Source organism: Eretmochelys imbricata, chromosome 13 (assembly GCF_965152235.1).
Source record: "Eretmochelys imbricata isolate rEreImb1 chromosome 13, rEreImb1.hap1, whole genome shotgun sequence".
Lineage (NCBI taxonomy): Eukaryota > Metazoa > Chordata > Testudines > Cheloniidae > Eretmochelys > Eretmochelys imbricata.
Genome location: NC_135584.1, coordinates 40188499 through 40206775, shown reverse-complemented (window position 1 = coordinate 40206775; position 18277 = coordinate 40188499).

Genomic DNA, 18277 nt, shown 5'->3' with positions numbered 1-18277 from the left:
CTCGCAGCACCCCCACTATAAAAACTGTTCCAGGACCCCTGGTTTCAAATGAATATTTGCTCCCCATGTAAGATCTGATCCGATGTCAATCGCAGTCAAGGCCACATCCCCTCTGATTTCAGGGAGGCTTGGGTCCGAACATTACACACATTCCCCCTTCCTTCTCCTGGAATTGGAGGGCAAGACATTTGATTGCTCAGGGAAGGAGTTTGTGTCTCTTATAAGGAGCGGGATATCCAAATAGGGGTGACACTTTCCTGTTTAAATCTGTCCCTCTCTCTGTCCAGGCTGCACTTAGAGAAACCATCCACAGCCCCCTGGGTCTGTGCAGTTACCAGCTGATCCCCTGAGACCTTTTCGCTCCAACTCCAGGGAAAATGAGACTTTGGCTCCATTTAGTGTTCCTTGTAGCAGCTCGGGAAGGTATCTTCTCCCCTGGGAACCACTGGCAGGGCAAGGGAGCAGTCTATTATCGCTATTACTATCAATATGATTTACAATATCTTTCTATTCCCAGGTGCCTGGTCGCAGATCCAGATCCCAGAGTCCCAAACTTATGTGCAAAAGTCTGGAGACTCCCTCCGCCTTTCCTGCAAACCCACCGGGTTTCTCCTTCAGCAGCTACAGGATGAGCTGGGTCAGACAGGCCCCTGGGAAGGGACTGGAGTGGATCAGGGAAATATACCCAACTTCTACTACCATCAACTATGCACAGACCTTCAAGGGACACTTCACCATCTCCAGGAACAGCCCCAACAACCTGCTGTATCTGCAAATGACCAGCCTGAAATCCTAGGACACCGGTCAGTATTCCCTGTTCTGTTCATTCCCTCTGGGGCACCTGGCATTGGCTACTGTTGGAAGACAGGACACTGGGCTAGATGGACCTTTGGTATGACCGAGTCTGGCCATTCTTATGTTCTTAAAATTTGTGGCGGACCGACACTAGGATTTTGTACACCATAATTTTGTTGCTGTTTGCGCAGACCACTGAATGGTGCTTCTGCAACACATCGTCTGTCCTGAACAATTAAAGACTGAACTGCAGTGCATAAACACATGCGCTAAGGGACTAGATAAAGCTTTGGTTTTGCTTCCTGACTAATTTCAGGATCCTTCCTCTAGACCTGGTGGATCAACCTGAATTCTGCTGTTTAGGATCCTGCCCAAAGAAAAGACCAGACCACAAGAATATCTGGCATACCCACAAGTCTTTGCATTGAGGGGGAACCAAGGTGAAAAGCTGAAATAGAGACAGCTGCCAAATCCAGCTGCCTATTAATAGCCTCTATTCTCCACGTGGCTAATTCAATCTAGGCATTTTAAGGCCCCCGTCAATGCTGCATTTAGGATTCCTTAGTGAATCTTAAGGTAGAGAAATATAATTCCCGTTGTGCAAATCAGGAACAGTTTAAGTGAGCTGGGAGCCCAAGGCCAACTTTCGATAGTGACTTAAATTTAGGAGCCTAAATCCCAGAGACAGTGATTAGGATTTCGGTTCCCAAGTCATTTAGTTATCCCAAATCCGACTCCCTGGGGCTCCTCTGCCAATTCTCGCTGAATAATCTGTGTTGCTGAAAGACAGCACAGCCCCACTGCAGGGCTCATTCTGCACTGAAGATGATGGTGATGATTGAAAGGACTGCAGCTTCCTTTCTTGCTTTCTCTCTTTTCTGCTCACTCCATTCTTCCTCAGTTTCTGCTTTGACAGCCCATTTCCGAAGCTATTCAGGACCGGGTTCCCAAATTGTGCTGGACTCCACACAAACACGTGGGACCGGATCCCATGTAGCTCCAAGCCACTCAAAAATCCCCTTGGGTTTCAATGGGATTTGGGTCAGAGCGCTACACACATTTACCCCCCTCTCCTGGAATCGGAGGGGAAGAAATGAGATCAGCAAGGGAAGGAGTTTGTGTGTGTTATAATGGGCGGGATATGCAAATCAGGGGGACAGTTTCCTGTTTAAATCTGATCCTCCCTCTGCCCAGGCTGCACCCAGAGAGACAATTCGCAGCCCCCTGGGTCTGTGCAGTGACCAGCCAGTCCCCTGAGAACTTTCCCCTCCAGCACCAGGGAAAATGAGATTTTGGCTCCAGTTAGTGTTCCTTGCAGTGGCTTTGGAAGGTATTTCCTCCCCTCACACCCATTGGCGAGGCAGGGGAACAGTCTATTGTTGCTCTTAATACTAATGATAATTACATTATGTTTCTATTCCTAGGTGTCCGGTCCCAGGTGCAGCTGGTGGAGTCCGGAGGGGATGTGAAAAAGCCCGGAGACTCTCTCCGCCTCTCCTGCAGAGCCTCTGGCTTCACCTTCAGCAGCTACTGGATGCAATGGGTCAGACAGGCCCCTGGGAAGGGACTGGAGTGGATTGGGGAAATACACCCAACTTCAACTACCATCAACTATGCACAGCTCTTCAAGGGACGCTTCACCATCTCCAGGGACAACTCCAACAACCTGCTGTATCTGCAGATGACCGGCCTGAAATCCGAGGACACCGCCCGGTATTACTGTGCTAGGCACACAGTGAGCAGAAAGCTATTAAGCAGGAAGCAAAAACCCAGCTGAAATGGTAACAACTCTACCAACACTCTGCAGAGGGCAGCAGTGAATTAAAATTAAATACTGTTATAGTAAATTTTTTAAGGAGTCAGTATTAAAGGGCATGTTTGTGCACATATCAGCATGTAAGTATTTAGGGATTTCTATGTGTTTTAGTAACATGAGACAAATATTCTTTCAGATCTTGAATAGCCACGGGCATTACTGAGAATTTAGTGTGAAGTTAAATCCATGGCACTATGAATTATGCTGAAATGGATAAGGTGTCCTGCACAGAGATGGGGTTAAGCAAATGCCTAAGCGCTTCCCTGAATGAAGGCCTAAGAAATTGGTCTAGGGTCTAGATGAAATCACTAATTAATTTGCATCCTTGAAAATCATCCCCTGCCCTACTATCTCCCTTAAACTCTTTGGAATATCCCAACCCCAGACTGCTGTGGGAGTTTACATAACAATATTTGCAAGAGATTGCCCACACTTAAATATTGCTGAGCTGGGCCTCTGAGCGCCCTGTACCCTGCCTGAGAAACAGTAGGTCCTCAACCCATTAGAGAGTTTCCTCCCGGTTTTCAAAGGAACCCAAAGCTGTGAGGTTTCCAACTCCCATGGGATTTGAGAATTTAAACTGCTTAAGTTAAGACCCTTTAAAAACTCCCCCCATATCAGAATGCATAAACACAGGGGCGGGGCTGAGCTTCTCAGGTCTGTGTATTATTGTTATTTTTTACCCAGCGTTCCCACGGAGACTTTCATTTAGCTTGCTGACACTTTTATCTGTATAATTCCCTATGTACAGTGGGGGTTGAAAACAATATTGACACCACCACGACGACGACGACGAGTGATACAACACTTCTGGGTAACTGAGTTTCTTACAGTTAGCCCCACTCAGAGCAGTGGGAGTTACTGTGTCAATCACAGTTACACACGGGCGTACAGACACCTGCCGGGTTATACTCCTAGGCTGGAGATTCTTTCAGGGTACCGCCTGTCCATTTTCACCATATGATTTAGCAGAGTTTAGCTCTGAGCTACAACAGTCAAAGCAGGCTGGGGGTATCCACACCCAACTCCCATTCATTTTAAGGTGCTAATCTAATCATAATTCTGTCTTGTCGTCCAGCAGTGCAAAAAAGAGTTTCAAACATAGGTGGTGGAACTAGAGGTGCTGCTTCAAGCCTGGCTTGAAGTGGTTTCCATCACATACAGGGTTTCCAGTTTGGTTCAATGTCTCTCAGCATCCGCACTATGCAAATTGTTCCAGAACCCCTGCTTTCAAAGGCTTGCCTCCTTCTTCTTAGAGAAGAAGAAAAAGACGGTTTCAGACATTAGTAATAGTACTAACCCTTAGCATTTATAGAGAGATTTCCATCAGGAGGTCTCAGAGCACTTCACAAAGGAGGGTCAGGTCAGGGTGTCTATCCCAACTTTACAGAGAGAAGTGACGTATCCAAGCAACCCTGCAGACCAAAGAAGAAACAGCCCGTGTCCCATGGCCCAGTCTAGTGCTCTGTGCTCTAGGACACAGTGGCAAGGAACTCACAAACTGAGAACAGACAGAGCTCAGTGGCAGGTGAACAATCAATGGTGCATTTTGTCTGTCAGAGGCAGTGAGCATCCCTGGAGAGATCAGAGAGATTCTAACTCTCCTTCTCCAGCTGAATATCTTCTTCCTCTGAACCCGTCTCCCGGTGGCCTGAGTTTAATGAGGGTTGCGGTCTGTTGTGTGTTTTTTAAAGAGCGAAGATGCAAATTCAGTGTCTCGGAGCCCAGCATAAAATGGTGTCTTCTGGTTGGCAGAGTATGAAAAGAGAGCAGGCCAAGATCTTGGCATCTTTGCAGTAACCGTCAGAAACTCCTCCAGCGTCAGCAGCAGGATAATGTGGCTGAATCTTCTCTTTGCCCTACCAGCCCTTCCAGGTAATTCTCCCCTCCCTTGCCCCCAACATTGGCTGGAGACTCCAGGGAAGGTTATACATTCCTTCCCCAACCCAAAGCGCAGTGAAGTGAATGGGCATCTTTCTAACGGCTTCTGTGAGCTTTGGCTCAGGTCTTGTATTAACATGATTCTTAATAGCCTTTTTCCTTCTTCTTTTCCCCCTAGATGTGCGGTCCCAGGTTCTTCTGGTGGAGTCTGGAGGTGGAATTCAGAAGCCGGGGGGATCTCTCCTCGTCTCCTGCAAAGCCTCCAGGTTCACCTTCAGCAGTTACCACATGAGCTGGGTCTGTCAGGCGCCCGGGAAGGGCCTGGAGTGGGGCTCACGGATATACAACCCTGCTAATAGCTACTGCATGTTTGACAGCGATGTGGTTAAAGGGCCGTTCACCATCTCCAGAGACGACTCCAGCAGCCTGGTGTATCTGCAGATGAACAGCCTGAAAGCGGAGGACACCGCCCGGTATCACTGTGTGAGAGACACAGCGATCAGGACCAGCTGCAGTGAATACAGAAACCTCCTCCTCGAATCCAACCAGCTCCCAGCACCCGCAAAGAGCCGCAGACACAGACACAGCAGAGCAGTTTAGACACCAAGAAACCGCCAATAATGGATCTGGGCTTCAGTCATCTCAAAATGCGCTTTGGCAATTAAAGACTCACTGTGCTGAGAGAATAGAGAGGACTTTACTTCGTGGTTGGCAATGCAGAACTAGAATCCATCTCAGTTGCTATTGATCATTAGCTTTCTGCCCTTCGATCTGCCTTGTGAACATGAACTAAGAGGAAGAAATGCCAGAGACATTATTTAAAGAGTCTGTTTGCCAGAAGCTGGGAATGGGTGACAGGGGATGGGTCACTGGATGATTCCCTGTTCTGTTCATTCCCTCTGGAGCACCTGGCATTGGCCACTGTCGGGAGACAGGACACTGGGCTAGATGGACCTTTGGTCTAACCCAGTCTGGCCGCTCTTATGTTCTTAACGCTCGTGGTGGAACCTCCCTAAAATTTTACACACCATAATTTCGTCACGATTTGCACAGACCTGCAGACCGCTGAATGGTCTTTTGCAGAACATTGTCTACCCTGAACAATTAAAGACTGAACTGCAATGCACAAGCACATGAGCTGAGGGACTAGTTAAAGGTTTGGATTTGCTTCCGGAGTAATTCCAGGATTCTTCCTATACACCTGGTGGATCAACCTGAATCCAGCTGTTTAGGATCCTGCCCAAAGAAAAGACCAAACCACAAGAATATCTGGCATACCCACAAGTCTTTGCAGTAAGGGGGAACCAAGGTGAAAAGCTGAAATAGAGACAGCTGCCAAATCCGGTTGCCTATTAATAGCCTCTATTCTCCACTTGGCTAATTCAAAGTCGGTATTTTAAGGCCCTCATCAACACTGCATTTAGGATTCATTAGTGAATCTTAAAGTAGAGAAATATAATTCCTGTTGGGTAAATCTGGAACAGCTTAAGTGAGCTGGGAGCCCAAGTCCAGCTCTTGACAGTGACTTAAATTTCAGAGCCTAAATCCCAGAGACAGTGATTAGGATTTAGGTTCCCAAATCATTTAGTTACCCCAAACCGACTCCATGGGGCTCCTCTGCCAATTCTCGCTGAATAATCTGTGTTGCATAAAGACATCACAGCCCCACTCCCTCAGTGCCCCACTGACGCTGCAGGGGTCATTCTGCACTGAAGATGATGGTGATGATTGAAAGGACTGCAGCTTCCTTTCTTGCTTTCTCTCTTTTCTGCTCACTCCCTTCGTCCTCTGATTCTGCTTTGACAGCCCCTTTCTGGAGCCATTCAGGACCAAGTTCCCATTGCGCTGGCTCCATACAAACACATGGGACCTGACCCAATGTAGATCCAAGCCACTCAAAAATCCCCTTGGGTTTCAATGGGATTTGGGTCAGACAGCTACACACATTCCCCCCTCCTGGAATCGGAGGACAAGAAAGGAGATCTCTGCAGGGAAGGAGTTTATTACGAGCGGGATATGTAAACCAGGGTGACAGTTTCCTCTTTAAATCTGTGCCTCTCTTAGCCCAGGCTACACCCGGAGAGACGATCCTCAGCTCCCTGAGTCTGTGCAGTGACCAGCCAGTCCCCTGAGAATGTTCCCCTCCAACATGCGGGAAAATGAGATTTTGGCTCCAGTTAGTGTTCCTTGCAGTGGCTTTGGAAGGTATTTTCTCCCCTCATACGCATTGACGGGGCAGGGGAACAGTCTATTATTGCTCTGAATATTAATGTGATGTATAATATCTTTCTATTCCCAGGTGCCCTGTCCCAGGTGCAGCTGGTGGAGTCCGGAGGGGATGTGAAGAAGCCCGGAGACTCTCTCCGCCTCTCCTGCAAAGCCTCTGGGTTCTCCTTCAGCAGCTATCACATGAGCTGAGTCGAACGGGCTCCCAGAAAGGGGCTGGAGTGGGTCTTACTCATTTATTATGATGGGAGGCAACGGTATTACGCAGACTCAGTGAAAGGCCGATTCACCATCTCCAGGGACAACCCCAACAACCTGCTGTATCTGCAAATGACCGGCCTGAGGGCCGAAGACACTGCCCCGTATCACTGTGCGAGAGACACAGGGCGGGGAAGCCGATCTGAGCTCAGACAAAAACCTGCCCTGGCTGTCTGAGGACAAAAAGAACGAGGAGGACTTGTGGCACCTTAAAGACTAACAAATTTATTTGAGCATAAGCTTTCGTGGGCTAAAACCCACTATCTCCGATGCATGGAGTGGAAAATACAGTATATTGACACACAGAGAACATGAGAAAGTGGGTGTTGCCATACTCTCCGCTGGGGGCGCTGCAGCTCTGTATCTCACAGCGCAGAGACAGTGAGCGTGAAAACTCCTGTCCTCAGGGTCTTTCCGTGGCTCTCGCACACACAAATGCAGACACAGACACACCGCACTGTAAGAAAAGGGTCAGGCCTCCAATTTCCCTTCCCCCAATACACTCCCTGCTCCTCACTGCGCTGCTCCCCGCCTTTCCTCACCCCACTCCACCTCCTAATACCCCAGACTGAGAGAACCAACATTAAAGTGTATGAAAAAACATTATTTAACCCCCCAACTCCTTTAACAGCCAGGCTGAGGATTTCCAAGCTGCCCTACAGATATGGACACATCATTCCTATTATAATCCTTCAGGGACTTTAGAAAACCTCAGCCTCTGGGATTCAGGAGACTCAAGTCCCTGCTCTAGTGAGTCTTGTATTACTGATAGCTAGTGCAACAACCTTGCAACTCCCACGTCCCCTTGGGAGCTTCGCCCTTAATATATAAATTCAGAGACCCATCCCTAAAAAGTTCATCTTATATAACTACACTTTTACAAAACAATCTCTGCAAAGGGTCACCCATCCCTAAAGGAAACGGAGCCTGGCATCTGAGCGCACTGCCTCTCACCTGGGAGATAACACTCACTGCCTGACTGAGCAGCGTCCCGCACCATGGAGACTCTTGGGCTGCGACTCTCACAACAACAGAGGGGATCCTGACCCACACATTGCCCTATTTAAGGTGCTGGCAGAATAATAATAAATAATAATTCGGTCTTCTAGTCCATCATTGATAGAAAGAGTTTAATAGACTTTCTCCAATTCTCCAAGAAGAAGTTTTCAGACATGAGCAGTAATAACAACCCCTAGCTATTCTGTAGTGGCTTTCATTCATAGACCTCAAAGCACTGAGAAAGGAAGCTGAATATCATTTCCCGCACACTTCAGAGAAATACAAATTCAGGCATCGGGAGTGTAATTTCTTGCCCAAGGTCACCCATCAGACGAGTAACAAAGTCAGGAATAAACCGCTGGATTCTCGAGTACCAGGATAATGTGCCCACACAAGATCATGCTGCTCCAAGGGTCTCACAAGAACAGAGGGACAAGCAGACAGAACATAGTGGAAGCTTTAAGCTGTCAGGGGATAGGAGGGAAGGTTCTCTCATGGATCAGTAACTGGCTAAAAGACAGGAAACAAAGGGTAGGAATAAATGGTCAGTTTTCAGAATGGGAAGGGGTAAATAGTGATGTCCCCCAGGGCTCTGTACTGAGCCCAGTTCTATTCAGCACATTCATAAATGTTCTGGAAAAGGGGGTAAACAGTGAGGTGGCAACCTTTGCAGATGGTACAAAACTACTCAAGATAGTTAAGACCCAGGCAGACTGCGAAGAGCTACAAAAGCAGTGGTTACCCCCTAGTTGATCACGATCAACTGGTCGATCCTAGAGGATCTTCCAGTTGATTGGAATCTCCGGCAGCACAGCGGGTTGCCACGAAGACAGACTCCCTGCCTACCTCTGCCCCACGCCGCTCCCAGAAGCGGCCAGCACGGCCCGTGGCCCAGGAGGTGGGGGGGCAGGGGGAATCTCCCTCCGCACACTGCTCCTACCTGCAAGCACCAACTCCGCAGCTCCCATTTGTTGGGAATGGGGATCTGTGGCCAACAGGGCAGTGCTTGCAGAGAGGGGCAACATGCGGAGCCATGTGCCACCCCCCTTACCCCCACCCCAGGGACCACAGGAGTGTGTTGGCCATTTCCAGGAGTAGTGTGGGACCCAGGTAGGCAGGGAGCCTGCCTTAGCTGCTGGGGGTAAATGCTGCCTGACAGGAGTCTGCACTCCAAGCCCCAGCCCTGAGCTCCCTCCTGGAGCCAGCACCCCATGACCTAGGTATGGGCAAACTATGGCCCGGGGGCCACATCCGGCCCTTCAGACATTTTAATCCGGACATTGAGCTCCTGCCAGGAAATGGGGTGTGCCATGGCTTCATGTGGCTCCTGGAAGCAGCAGCATGTTCCCCCTCTGGCCCCCATGAGTAGAGGTAGCCAGGGGGTTCCACACACTGCCCCTGCTCCAAACAGTGCCCCTGAAGCTCTCATTGGCTGGCAACCATGGCCAATGGGAGCTGCAGGGGCGGTGCCTGTGGATGGGGCAGCGTGCAGACCCACCTGGCTGCACCTTCGCTTAGGAGATGGAGACTGGACATGCCGCTGCTTCTGGGAGATGCTTGAGGTAAGCACCGCCTGGAGCCTGCACACCTCACTGCCTGCAGCATCCCAACCCTGTGCCCCATCCTAGATACCCCTCCCACCCTCCAAACACCTCAGTCCCACCCTCCTGCAACCCAGAGACTGCACCCCCAGCTGGAGCCCTCACCCCCCCTCCCACACCCTGAACTCCTCATTTCTGGCCCCACCCCAGAGCCCAGCACCTACAGCTGGAGCACTCACCCCCTCCTGCATCCCAACCCCAATTTCATGAGCATTCGTGGCCCATCATACAATTTCCATACCCAAATATGGGCCTGGGACAAAATATTTGCCCACCCCTGCCATACCCCCTCGTACACCCCAAGCTCCTGCCCTAACTCCGCTTTCTATGTCCCATCCTCAGGCTCAAAGGGTACTGACTGGTGCTTTGATGAGCCAATGTCCTTACTAATCGTCTGCAAGATCCTTCATTCTTTACTCCCACCACCGGTCCCAGTTAAATCAATGGGGTTACACACACGGGGAATAAAGCCCACAGGATTTCATTATTTCATGCCTGCATACGGATCTGCACAGGAATATTTCACTAGTCTTATTGCTCACCGGGGTGTGTCATTCAATCAGAATTGCTGATCCTCTGTAGGAATCATCCTCATTAGCTCTGGCTCTATGATAACTCCCTTCCCTGTTTTGCAAAAACCTTCATGGAAATTTCAAGCCATCGCGGCAGAATTGTTGGGACTCAGGTGTGTGTACACAAGGCGTCACACAGCGAACACGGGACTAACCAGCCGGTGGTTCTGGGTTTGTTCGTTTGTTTCTCTGACTTTCATGGGCTTCCCATCAGTCTGTAGCAGGGCTGGAGTATTTACAGCGCACTGCCCACAACAACGCATCATGACTCAAGTTACCCAGCTCAGAAACCAGTCACATTTCCCATGGTAAGGAGAATCCACCCGACGTATGGCTGGAAATCTTCCGGGGCGGTACTGAAAACACCCCCGGTCATTGCCATGATCTTAGGAGCAGGACCAGGTGAAGAGACACTCCTCTGTTTTAGGCCCTCTCATGGCCACATCACATGGCATCTGGGGACCTCCTGATCTTTCATGAGTTTGTCCTCAAAAACAGCGCTGTGAGGCAGGAAAGGGCTGGAGTGTCCGAGGTGCGGGTGGGGGCCTGAAACACAAGGGGACACATTACACTTGCCCAGGGTAACCCAGGGAGTCTGTGGAGGAAAAGGAGGATGGATCCCCATGCCCGTAACCCCAGCCTGGATCCCGAACCACTGACGTCTGACTGCGCCTCCCTGAATCCCCAAAACGAGGTTTTCAGAAGGCGCTCTTAGGGAGCTTGTCTCTCTTAAAAGGAGGGGGATATGCAAATAGGAGTGACAGGTTCCTGTTTAAATCTGTCCCTCTCTATGGCCAGGCTGCAGCCGGAGGGACAATCCGCAGCTCCTGGGTCTCTGCACTTGCCGGTCAATCGCCTGAAAACTTTCCCCAACAACAATGCGGAAAATGACACTTTGGCTCCATTTGGTTTTCTTTGCAGTGGCTCTGGAAGGTAATTTATCCCCCATTAATACACAGGAGGGGTCGGGTATCTGGGACTATGGCGGCTGATATCGATGTAAGGTGGGACACTTCTTTCTTCTGTCGTCTCCCACCGATTGATGTACAAAGTGCCCCGTGTGGCTGGTTCTCCCACTGTTCCCTGTTCACTTGCCATTGAACCCGGGGCTAATGACTGGTTTCATGTGGTGACTGAGCTTTAATTCCAACCTGCCATTTCCCTTCTCCCCCAGGGGCCCGCTCGCAGGTGGTTCTGACCCAGTCGGGGCCAGCGCTGAAGAAGCCCGGAGAGTCCCAGAAACTGCAATGTGCCACCAGCGGGTTCACTCTTCGCAGCACCAGGATGGGCTGGATCAGGCAGGAGCCGGGACAGGGGCTGGAGTGGCTGGCTGACTATTACAGTGAGGGAAGCAAGTACTACGCCTCCTCCGTCCAGGGCCGGTTCACAGCCTCCAAGGACAGCACCAACTTCTCCCTGCAAATGACCGGCCTGAGAGCGGAGGACACCGCCGTGTATTCCTGCGCCGGAGACACAGCGAGGGGAAGCGAGTCTGAGCTCAGCCAAAAACCTCCCCCTGCAGTAACAGCGCAATGTGTCCGCTGCTGAGGGCGCGAACCAGCCCCCGACTGCCCGGGACAGGCGATGAGAGCAGCCCGGAGAAAGTCTCCCAGCCTAGAAATACTTGCAGACTGGTGCGGTTTCAGAATCGGTTTGACTCACTCCCCCTGGAACCCCTCTGAGCATCAGACAGGGTGCTGGAAAGATTTATTCTCTCTCCCTTTTTCTTCGATTCCAGACACACAAAGCTGTAGCTCACGAAAGCTTATGCTCAAATAAATTGGTTAGTCTCTAAGGTGCCACAAGTCCTCCTTTTCTTTTTACAAACAAAACAGTGATGCATGCAGAAAAATACACAAACACACATAAGCACATACAGGCAATCACTGCTGCACAAAAACACAAACAGAGACAGCATGGAAACACACATACAAACACATAAATATACACAATCACTCAAAAAACAAACACACACCTGAACACAAAAAGCAAGCTCAGAGAAACAAACAAACTCTTCCTTACACCAATATATACACATAAACACACACACAAACAGATTAGTCTTTTAAGATGCAGAAAACTCTCACACAAACACATATAAACACAAACACACAAAAAGCTGTCCCGTTGAAGTCATGCACTAGACTCATGGGACCTGGGTTCTGTTATCACCTCTACCAGGGAATTACTGGGCGACCTTGGGCCTGTCACTTTACCCCCACCTCCCCAGTCGCAGGATAAGGTCTGGTCGTTTTAAGGTTAAGATAAGTGCAACTGTGTCTTAGTAGGTCACAACTGAAAATGCCAAATACAGGTTGAACTGCTGAGAAACAGGGCAAACACAACCCCAAACTGGTGGTTATTCTTTTATAAGATATACCAAAGCAGCCACAAAAGTAAATTCCTGGTTCACCACAGTGGGTAACAAGAAAACATAAAGGCAGTTTCCTCAGTTTACAGCTCTTATATCACCACCAAAAAACACTAGGTTCAGAGATGAGTGGTTTTTTACAACCCGTCTCATCAAATAATAGGTTCTTCAGATCGCAAAGGACCAGCCACACACCCAGGTCAATATACAACTTTGATCTCACCACAAAACCATGCTGATGCCAATCTCTTAGTTTCTCAAATCTGAAAGAAAGAAAGAAAGAAAGAAAGAAAGAAAGAAAGAAAGAAAGAAAGAAAGAAAGAAAGAAAGAAAGAAAGGTGAGAGTTACAATTGTTTAAAGGAATCAATGACATCCAGAAATGGCAAAGTTCTTGGTTCAGGCTTGTAGCAGTGATGGAGTAACCTGCTGGCTTAAGTCAAGTCTCTGGAGCACATCCCCAGCTGCGATGGGTCATTCAGTCCTTTGTTCAGAGCTTCCATTTGTAGCAAAGTCCCTCCAGAGGTAAGAAGCAGGACTGAAGACCAAATGGAGAAGATGGAGCTGCCTTTTATAGTCATTTGCCATGCGGCCTGTGCTTCCTTTGTTTCAAACACAAGCTGCCCAGCACGTGGCTGGGAAGCCTCAGGACTAGTCTACACTGGCAACGTTAAAATGCTGCCATGGCAGCGCTTTATGGTGGCTTGTGTGGTCATGGCACAGCGCTGGGGGAGAGCTCTCCCAGGGCTCTAAAAAATCCACCTTCAGGAGAAACCCCTGAGCAAGAAAGTTGCAGGGCTGTGAAGTACCAGTGTAGACAAGCCCTTAGAGTTCTGACCATGGGCATGTCCCTGCCTGCCTTGCTGAGTCACAAGGTGCATCTGCCTTCTCTCAATGGGTCAGTTGTATTGCTGAGGGTCCTTCATGGGCCATCCAGCAGGCTACGCAGTGCTGATGCCAAACTGTCTGGGATGTCACCAGAAGCATAGCACAAGTTTGAAATACATACATACAGACATAGCTATAACTCATAAGACAAAGGTGATACAAACATATAAACAAGATCATCATACCTGCCAAATTATAGCATTTTTGCAGATATCTTACATGGCATATCTGGCTGTGACTGGCATCCCAGTGGGGGATAGCTATGGTCACTCCACTGGGGTGAACTGCAAAGAAAGGGGCAGACAATCCCCATAAAGCAGGAGGATATTCCAATACGTATAACTTCACATACAAAAATGATACCTGCATATAGATAGCATAATTATAATCAGCAAATCATAACCTTTTCACAGACACCTCACTCGACAACCTTGATACAATATTTGCTGCAAATATACAACAGTAGTTGCAACAACGATCCAAATGGTCCTATTCTAATCAGAGAATGTCACAAGAAGTGTTCAGGTCAGGGTTCGAATTTATCATTAGGGTGAGGACTAGGTTTGGGAGTCAGGGAAGGGGATACAGAAGATGTGACTTTGACCGACATAAATTCAGCAAGGAACCTCAGATGCAATCATGCTCGGAGCCCTGCTGTGAGAAGGTCGTCCCTTTCCTCCTGTTGGGCAGGCAGGGGTTGGGGGAGTCCGGAGGGGTTGTGAGCGACTACAATGTGGGGATTTGACTCCCACTTGACCTGCATTTTATTACGCTCCCGGTGTCTATGGGTATGAACTAGTACATGGTCACCAGGCCTGAGGAGAGCCCCACTGGACTTGCGATCCTAAGTCCTTTTCCTGCTTTGGGCTGTGTCTTTAGTTTCATTGAGAGCAACTTCACAGGCTACCTTCAGCCTGTCATGGTGACCTTTGACCCAATCATCCAAACTGTTCACCTCATCCTTAGAAAAGACTTCTTGATGCTTCTGTGGTAACGCCATTAAGTTAGCCACCTGTGTAGGCATCAGCCCCTGGCGTGCTGCGTGAACTGGAACTGGCAGTCGCTCACCACGTCTTTCTCGAGGAAAGGGAACTCGTCCTCCCTTCTCCCTCCTTGTCACCCGCAGCTCATTTCCATACTCCTCAAATGTTACCTTCAGACGAGAAACCACTCGCGCAGGCCAATGCACCTCTGCAGTGCTGTTTTGAGGCTGCAACTCCACAGACTTCAAACTTGAGTTTAGAAGACTCACTGGTCCTCTTCCTTTGATGGCATTAGTCAGACATTGGCTGGCTGGAGCCCATTCGGTAGGTTTACCCCAGATGTAGGCTCTACAAGAGCTCCATATCCATTGGTATTTCCTAGGACCCAGCAGATTTCATCAAGGATCCTCCCTCTCCGAGGAGGAACAACACTCTTCTGTTTTCTGTCCACTTTAACATTTCCAATCTGCCCCGCAGGGCCCAGTCAATGGTTTTGTCTCTCTGCTCGAGCCAGTACTCGACTCAGCACAGCATTCTTCTCGGGGTGCCCATGGCAATTTATCCTCCTGGTTCCTTCTACTGGAAACAGTAACTCCTTTAGCTCACTAATGATGTTCATCCCTAGAATCCCTGGGACTCCTTCTCCCACATGGCTCCCTTCAGCGGCTTTGTCTTTCAGGATGAAGATGCATTTCCCTGGCAGAGTCTGACCCATGTAGTCTATGTCTGCTTCGAGGCATCCCACCACTGGGATTGCCAGTCCATTAACTACTGTTAGACATAGAAACTGTGTGCTGTGCATGGTCAGCTCCTGGTCTTTCAAATAATTTTGAAAATGTGACTCAGTCATGGTGGTGACTTCTGAGCCAGTATCTAACAAACATCTGGTTTCCACCCCTGCTATACATACTTCAGCAGTTAGACAGTCTCCAAATGCTCACTTACGGAACTTGCTAGATATGCTGGCGCTGCCCGTGTCCCTTTCAACACTGTATGCAGAGTGATTTTCCACAAGGACAGGCCGAGGAATCCTTCTGCCGCTGCTTGGGCTTCTATTGTAGATGGACCACTTGCTCCTGGTGCCCCATTGGTTTCCAGTGCCTGGGACTCTCTTCTCCTTCTCCGTGGACATTCTCGGCTAGTATGCCCTGGCCTTTCACAAGGGTAACAAGTGTGCCTTCCCTGCTCATCCTGCAGTGGGGGTCTTCAGGATCCTGGTGTCCTTGGTACTTTGGCATTTTAGTGGAGGTTTTTCCTTTCATCACCTCAGTCATCACTTTCAGCTGTTGGACTGCCAGTTTTTGGACAGCTTCACTTAATCTTTCCAGTGTTAACTGTGTTTGGGGCAGGGTCTTTTCCCCAGCACTTGCATTCACTAGGCCCCCACTTCGTGTACAGGACTTAGGCTTGGCCATCTCTGCCACAGGAACTTCCTCTTCTTCCCACCACATAATGACATCCAGCCTGAGTTAATGGAACTTCTGACTGGGCTCTTCCTTAAACCGCCTTCTAATTTCATGGTGGAAGGAATCATCCTGGAGCCCCAGCACCAACTGCTCTTTCAGAACCATATCTGGGTCTGGAACCCCTCCACTTTTCTCATTCTCTCCTGGAGCTCATATGCATATGCCCAGACAGTTTCACCAGGCTCCTGCTTGCTCTCAAATAACTCCTAAATCGGTTCCAATAGGGACCTTTGTGACAGATTAAGTTACCAATCTGCCTGAGGTATTAGGTGATCAGGCTGAGGCCACAGGATCGTTAGGGGAGGAGATGACAGAGGACACCAAGTGATTGAGTTTAAAGCTTTATTAATAAAATAAAGTAAAATAACAGTGGAGTGTGCTGGGGGTTCCCCACATCACTCAGAGGAAAGAAGGAAGCGATAATGCCCCAGCCCTAATCCACTTTCATACTCATACCTGCACTACCCGAGCCCGGCCAAGCCCGGGTGTAATGTACGAAGAAGCGGGGGGACAGGTGGATGGGAATTGTGTCCTGTGCACATGTCGTCCAGGGTCCGCTGTTGATCGCCAACTTGCTTAAGCTCTCGGGAAGGTTTTAAGTCCTGGGTTCTTCTAGGGGCATTTCATCCAGGGATCTTTGTCTGCTGTGCTCTTTGTATCAGCCCAAACCAGCCTTCCAAGGCTTCCTTAGCTTCCCCAAAACACTTCAGCTTCAGGGTTGTTATGTTCCCATTTGCTGACCTTTGCATTCTCACTAGTTTTTGCAATCCCCTGCAGTCTTTTTCAGTTTACTGCTCTGTTCTCACATCTGGTTGGGATTGGAATCCAGGCCCCCATCTTTTTTGGCATCAGAGAGTCTGCTTGGGTGCATTGGCCTTGAGTGGCTGGAGTCAGCTTCTTTTCTTTGGCCCTATCAGGATCGCCAGGTTAACCCGTTCCTTTCTCCCTTCCTCCCCTTTTGGCCTCTCGCAACCTGCACAGGAATCTTTCACTCCACACTCACGCCTTCAACGCCTCCCAAAATCCTTTGCCATGCATATGCCTATATAGGTCAGCGATATGCAATGCTGCTGCTTACCCAGAAGACCTCATGGGGGGCAATTTTATAGTGACTGGGACATTCCCATGAGGCTATTTTATTGTGACTGTGACATCTTGTCTCCGTACACTTCTAGGAGGAGTTCAAATACCTTTTCCACATCTTTCCTGTCTGCCATTGCCATGAGCTTAACCGTGACCTTGGCCCTGGCCCTTGAGGTGTTCCTCTATGAAGCCCGTATGATCCTCTTCAGGTGCTCTTAGCACACGCAGAGTTGCCTTCACAGACTTGACTCACTCCTCTCCTGTAATGTCTCCCGGTCTTGTTGGGAAGCCACCAAACTCTGTGACTTTCTGCTCCCATAGGACATAAATAGTAGGGGGTTTCTGAGCTTCTGCTGCCTGATGGTCTATTACTGCCTTAGCCAGTGATACGGCTTCTCCCTGTTCTGTTCTAGCTTGTTGTAATGCCTCAGCTTGGTCTGATCATCTGCGCACAAGTTCAGCAAAGTGGGCCCATAGTTCTTCAATTCCAGCCATAGTCGGGTTCTTGAGCAGGCCTGGACACTGCTGTCAGAACTCAACCAGGAAACCAGCGGGGTGGACCCTGTGGATAGGATCCTGTTCGTGATGCCAATTCTGTAAGCGGGGGAATGGTCCAGCTACTGTGGGGAACTTTCCTGGCTTATACACTACCCTGGTGAAATGGGCTAGTGAAAGGATTTGAGTCCTCACTCCAAATACCTTTACCCCCTTAGCTTGGCCCCACTCTGAAGGACCCAGGCAATTCCAGCTCACACAGAGGACGGGACCCCTCTTGCCGAGTTTACAATCTGAGTGTAAATGGGAAGTGGAGTGGGAATGGAAATATAAACAGGAATATAAATATCAACCGTGCACAATAATTTTCCTTCACTGTTGCCTGAATCCTCCCTCGACTCTCCCCTGAGGAACAACACCCAGACACCACGCTCTTGGCACACGAATGTCAGGGCGGCTTCACTGCAAAACTTAACTCTATCCTCAGACTCGCCCCCTCACCCCCCAGCTTCTCCCACCTGCACCCACAGGCGGGCCCCCAGACCTGCTCCAAAGCACGAGCCAGGCTTGCTCAGATCACGTTCCTAGTGCTATGGATCATTTCAAGGTAAACCGGTCACTGCCGGGAAGGGAAGGGAAGGGAAGGGAAGGGAAGGGAAGGGAAGGGAAGGGAAGGGAAGGGAAGGGAAGGGAAGGGAAGGGAAGGGAAGGGAAAGGGGCTTCCCTCCCAAATCCTTCCCAGCGCCATGGGAAATCTTCCATCTCCAGCGGGTGGCCCAGCCCAATGGATCCCTGAGACAAGACTTCGCGCCTCCCCCCACCGGACCCTGACCCCCCTGACCGGA